Source organism: Pseudochaenichthys georgianus, chromosome 1, assembly GCF_902827115.2.
Source record: "Pseudochaenichthys georgianus chromosome 1, fPseGeo1.2, whole genome shotgun sequence".
Taxonomy (NCBI): Eukaryota; Metazoa; Chordata; class Actinopteri; order Perciformes; family Channichthyidae; genus Pseudochaenichthys; species Pseudochaenichthys georgianus.
Genome location: NC_047503.1, coordinates 8,430,979 through 8,437,355, shown reverse-complemented (window position 1 = coordinate 8,437,355; position 6,377 = coordinate 8,430,979). Strand labels below are relative to the sequence as shown.

At 44.8% G+C, this 6,377-nt stretch overlaps 1 long non-coding RNA gene across 1 annotated transcript; it reads right to left on the bottom strand.

Annotated features, from left to right (window-relative positions):
* Nucleotides 1-242: 242 nt before the first annotated feature.
* LOC139434444 (uncharacterized) lies at nucleotides 243-744 on the bottom strand. The gene is made up of 3 exons (XR_011643800.1): nucleotides 672-744; nucleotides 465-599; nucleotides 243-364 (listed from the first exon to the last, which is right to left on the bottom strand). It is a non-coding gene; the product is annotated as an uncharacterized lncRNA (long non-coding RNA).
* Nucleotides 745-6,377: the final 5,633 nt, after the last annotated feature.

Below are 6,377 nucleotides of genomic sequence, written 5' to 3'. Positions count from 1 at the left end.
GATGGGTCCTTATAGAGGATGTCATGCAATTCCTGGTGCTGCGGGCTTCAGAAACTTCGAAAGCAACTTGCAGATGAAACTCCGTATCTACAAATTTGTATTTTTTTTCAAAATTAAATTTAACCTAGAAGTAGAGTGCTAATGAAAAAAGGAACAAACATAGTACATTATTACTAGCATACTGTATCCCAACCTTCCCAATGTACCTCATCATGTAGAAGGAAGATGGAGGACTTCTCTCTCTGGAGGAGGAGGTTGAAGGTGGAGAAGACTGGCAACGTTGCTTGATAGAACAGCAGGTACACCTCTGTCATTGGGTTAGAGAATGCTTCCAACAGCCTCCTGAACCTTGGTTGTTTCTCATCTGTGAATAAAAAAAACACAGGTTGTGCATACATACATTTACTTTTCAGTCTGTTATAATAATCGTTCGTTCATTTGGATCATTGAAATATAATGCCTACCTGATGACTTGAAGTAGCTGGCCAGTGGCTCATACTGCTGCAGGATACGAGTCAAACACCTCTCCAGGCTCAACCATCGAATGGAAACGTGCATAAGTATTTCTAAATACTCGCTTCCATGGAGCTCACAGAATTCTATGACAAGAATGGAACATCTTAATTTCAATTTAATTTAACTCTTCTGCATTTCATTTGGACTGCACATACCTGTCAGGTAACCTTTACGATTGGTGCTTCCTTTAAACCAGTATCCCACATCCACAGTCAGATCTTCTGGATCAAATCCACACACCTGCAATACATGATGATTTATAATCACATGACACCACAGCATAACAAACAACCTGTTAGACTTGACATTAGGCATAACGGATATGGTTGGTCATAGAAATCATACATGATTCAACTCACCTCCAAAAAGCCCAGGACAGCCTGTTTGGCAGTGTTGTGGATGACGTGACAGGGGCACCCATGGATGTAGATGCTGCCATGTTATTTACGAATTCTGGATGCGATGGAATTTCTTGCTCCTGTATTGACAGGTGCATTATCAACAGACAGACTCACACAGTTGCTCCATGGTATGGCGTTTTTTTGCAAGGCCTCGTCCATCTTCTGGTATATCACTTCAGCTGTGCCGCAGCTTGGCCCGCTGGTGGGGCACATATCCAGAAACCTGTGGACAACTTTACTGGTGGAACTGTCATATACCCACACAGTGAGTGGGTTCATCTTCTCTCTTCCTGCAACGATATGGTACATATATGTCATATTAAGGTACACATCAGACTGAAATTGTGTGTGTGTTCTATGGTTAATAATATATCTAAAATGGGTGCTGGAAAGTGTGGAAAGTGTAATGACCTGTATCATTTGATCCATCTGTGATTAATGTCCTCATCTTCATGACCAGTTCCTTTCTAAAATGTGGGGCCACTGCTTCATTTATTATGCACAATGTTTTTGTGCGGGCGCACTTGTAGTTCTGTGCAGTAGGGGAATCTTTGAAGCATTATTTTAGCAATGGGCTGAAGTGATCTGCTACTGCAAACGGCACATTGTGTTCGACCATTGACACTGCCACCTTTACCTCAGCTCTCCTTGTCTGCAACAGAAAGGGAGTTATCAAAGAGCAAATCATGTAAAAACATTCCATAAAACATTAAGTGTTTTTGGATTGAATAAATGCATTTATTGCCGACTCAAGGTCCCTAGAAATACACAATTACATTCAACAATAAACATAAATAAAAACAGTCCAAATTAACATGTTAGACAAGGCATTTGTGACAGTTTGTTTCATTTACTATTATTTATGCTGATATAACCTACAAGTGCAATTCAGCCACTGCCACTGTTCATAATATATACCTTGGCCTCTGGTGCTGTCATGCCACCAACAGAGACTGGGGCATAATAAGGTGCAATCGTGGTTGTTTGGCACGATGCCCTTTGCTTTTCATATGCCTGATGACATCTGCCTTTCCTTGATGGGCACAGCTGTTCTCATGTCTGCATATAGAGCACCAATAGTAGGAGGTGGTGGTGCCTATAGTGATGAATGGCCATTTTGCTGTCCACTCCCTTTTAAAAGTGCACCTGTAGGTGGCTGCTCCACTCTTAACACTCTGCTTTTTCCCTGTTTCTACTCTCATCTCCACCGTTTCCTCTGCTGGCTCTTCTGTCTCATCCTCTGAGTCCTCTGGAGCCTTAATCTCTTCTACATCATCATCTTCTGTCTCCTCTGCAGTCTCATTCTCTGTGCCCTCTGGACACTCATTTTCCTCCACTCTGTCATTCACTGAGAGATCCAAAGCCTCCTCCACTGTTTCCTCTGACCTGGCAAGTTTGGCCCAGAATGACAGCAGATCTCTCTGCTGCTTCTTCTTCTTCTTATCTGACATCTTTCAGACTTTCAAACTAACAGACAAACATCAGACATAAATCGAAGTACAGTTAAGGAATGAATGATCCAGTCTTAAAAGATAGCTACATGTTACTGTTTGATTGATTGAATATTTTATTAGACAGAAATGCAAACAACACAGGTACAGTACTGTAAATTCCCTTAGCTCATAGCAAGCATCCATTAGCTCACACACGCGTGATGATTTAACTAACACGGCTATAACTCACGGTTGTTTGTTGTTAAACCCACCGCAGCAACCTGCCACACTGCTCACCAGCAGCTTGTGTAACGCTCACGTAGTCAGACTCACCGTTGACTTCATAAAAATAGAAATAATGTGTTTGTAAAATTAAAATGAAGTGATTACCTACCGTTTGACCTCCCGCTTCAGATGAAAATGGGTTCTTCATAGGATAGAGACCAGACGCAATGACCCGCCCTAAGCTGCCTCTGATTGGTTTGTATACGGTGCCTTTCTCGGTCAGCCAATCGGGGGCAGAATAGGGCGGGCTCACCCTATCCCTGACTCGAACTACGGCAAACCTCAAGCAACACATTTCTGTAGTCCTATTCAGCCACTCGGTAACAACCATTGTTTTTCAGACACGTAAACTCTTCAAAAATCACCAGTGGGGTCACTGCTGATGTATCTACTGTCGTAGAACAAAACGTGATTTATCTCTTAAATTTGTGTCAACCACAGACCTTATTTCGAGCTATTTTCCAAAACCCTATGGAGAAAATGCATTGTTTTTTGACGAAGGAACTGGAAGTGCTAAAAATGCTAACTTACTTCCGGGTTTTAGGACGCGTCACTGCGGTTCTCTATGGCCTTATTTCTGCCAGAGGAGCGAGGAGCGATAATGGAGGAGCTATAATCGAGGAACCACCAGACCATCCTTCGATGAAATCCTCAGACACTCGCCCGCCCCCTTACTGTGTATCGCTCACTGATTGGACGATGCAGCGCATGCACTGATCTGATGCTTCTTGAATCTTGACATGAGAGCAGTTTCCCAGCAGAGTGAATAAAACACGTGAACCTCACGGGAGTCCCTCCTCAGTTTATACCGTGTTTTGTTCCAATTCATGTATAATTTAGTTAAAAATATGTGATATATCTGAACAACAAAGTGGTCAAAAATCATTTTATTCATTTTTTGGAAACATTTTCATGATCGCTTTTTCTCGTTTTACCTTTTTATTTATTGTCATTTCCATTCTGTCAATCATTAAGTGCTATTAAAATGTTAATGTGATACATATCCAAACAAACAAACAAAGTGTGCAATCCAATCAATGTTAATCTGGGTTTTGATAGATAATATATCTATTTTTCTTCTCTCAATTATTTTATTTCTATTGTGCACTCTAATCAATATTAATCTAACTATTGTTCGTTTATACATTTTAAGAATGGCGTTTATCTTTTTTGATTTAATGTATTTGGGTCTACAACAGATGATACAAATGTTTGTGTCAGTAAATGTGTACTAACAGAGGCGGGGGTGTTTGTGAACACAACGGGGACAGAGCTGCTGTCAGACGATCAGCTTGGCGGCGTCATCACAAACGGAAGTCGCTTCACGTGACGCCCCGGAGGAAAGGACGTCCCATTGCTCTTAAAACTCATTTCCCTGCTTCTCGTGGTTTCCTTGCGTCTCTCCATGCTTCCCTGGTGGGAGGGACTAGTCGCAGGGAAACAACGCAAGTGAGGGACGCAAGGAATCCATTTAACCGAAGTGAGAAGGACCCCCGGGTGTAGAACGTCGCCATTGTTGTTGTTGTACCGGAAACGTATGGGCTCAGAACAGTCTCATAATACACACATGCACACAGAAGGATTCACACTTGTATTTCATGATCCGCAAAATGATTCACACTTGTATTTCCGGATCCACACTTGTGTTTTTCAATGCACACACAAATGTGTTCCGTTTCATATACATGTAAATAAAATCCAAATACAGAAAAAAGTTTTACATGTGTATTTTTGATCCACACATATTAGTTTTCCGTTTAAAACCTCTGAACCTGCAAACACAAACCGCTTTCTGTGCACGGATCGCTGTGCATTCGTGTGTCGGTTTTTTGAGACTCCCCTTACGGTCACCCGTTATATCTCTCACAGGCTCCGCCGTCTACTGGACTCTATGGGTACTACCTTACCCTGCGAGCATTCTCCCACTGGGACTTCTATAGACGTAGCCGGCCCTGGACGGGCCTACCTGAATGCGCGCGCATCACACCGTATAAAAGGAGGCCTCGCCTCCTGACTATCATCCTTTTCTCTTCAGCAGCGGAAGTGATTCCACGAGAGACTGAGACGTTTAAAAGAAGAAGAAAGAGTTATCATACCTCCAGGGAGTCGCCACTGCTAGAGACCCGGGCCTGTCCTTCGTGCCCTGGCTGAAATAGCGGGCGCCGATCCCCACCACCTTTGCTTCGAGTGTTTGGAGGACCAGGATATGGCCGAGGCGTTGCCATTCACGTTCGCCATTCCTTCCGGGTCTGGCGTCCATGGAAGTCCACCGCCCAGGGCTGTACTCTCCTGGGATGATGATCATGGCGGCGGGTGTGTGGGCTACTCACTCATTGCTAGAGATGCCCCCGCCTCACCAGGTCAGAGCGATTATTGGGCCGCAAGGCCGAATAAGTAGCTTGGTCCACGGCCTTGCCCCAGGCCCGGTTCCCCCAGGGACCGGTGCTCGGTGGCTTCACATGATATAGGGTCGACCCTACTTCATCACAGGCCGCCGCCGCTGCCCGCCGTGTGATGTCCCTGGGATATCACGCCGCGTGGCACTTTCCAAAGAGGATCGTGTTGATCTCCTGGGAGCCCCCGTGTTTACGGAAGGGCTCTTTGGATCGATCTCCTTGCTCACGGGATGAGGAGTAGTCGCAGCGTGGCTGCTTCTTGCCCATTCCCAGAAGAAGAAACACTGTCCTACACTCCCCGCCCCTGCTGTAAACCCCAGTATAGGAAGCCAGCAGGTGGGCGTGTGCACGTGAGTGGAATAAACCGAGTGCTGTCAAAGCACTGTGCGGGTTCAAGAGACGCTATGCCGGCGTGCTGTTGTCAGAAAACACACCTTGCCTGGTATAATAGCTCCGATTAATGCATTTCACCGTTGCAATGGGAAATAGCGTTAATACGTGGGCGTGCGGACCTCGTGAGAGTGGCCGCGGTGCGTTCAGGGACCCCCGCAGGAGAACGGTGGTTTACGTTTGTAAACTCTAATTCTGGAGTGAGGTGTGTGTGTGGGAAAAATGCATTCAGTAAAGACTATTGCATTTATCCCAGAGTAAGAGTTATTTCTCTCCACAATTCCACTTTTCCCCATAATGTCCGTTTCAAAGAGACGGCATTGTGACGGCGCGCACGGCCCCCCTTCCCCGAGGGCGGGCCATGGTGCATTCAAAGACCTCAGTAAAGAGGTGAGACCAAGGGAAGGGTGCCGGTGTTGCCGTTTAACTGGTTACACCGGGGAACTCGTTACGTTACGTTAACGGTAGGAATGGGGCGTGTACTTTGAGGAGCCATTGTCGAATAACCAGGAAATTCACATTTTGATCGCTTCTTTTGTTGTTTACATTTATCTTTTGGTATATTTGGCTCCATAGGAACACTTTGATGCACATTCAGTACCAGTCTGTGAGGTTGTGGTTGTGATGCCGATATCCGGACGCGTACAGCGAGGACTACAACATGACAATGAGGTGACTGGGTATGTCTGTTCAAAACATTGCAAACGTGAATAAATCATTTCAAATATGTATTTGTCTCCGACTTTCATTTGTACATCGTTGTTAATGTGATGTTTAGTAGCTTTGATAGCTGTCCATACCTCCAGACAGCCTAAAAGTAAGACACAAGTTGTTTACTCACAGCCCGAATCGAGATCCGTGGCCAGCTGTGATCCTCTTCGATTAACTTGTGACAGGACTTAATTCTGTAGCTATTCTCCAGCGAGGTTTTTATGAAATACCTCCATCCCTCTCAT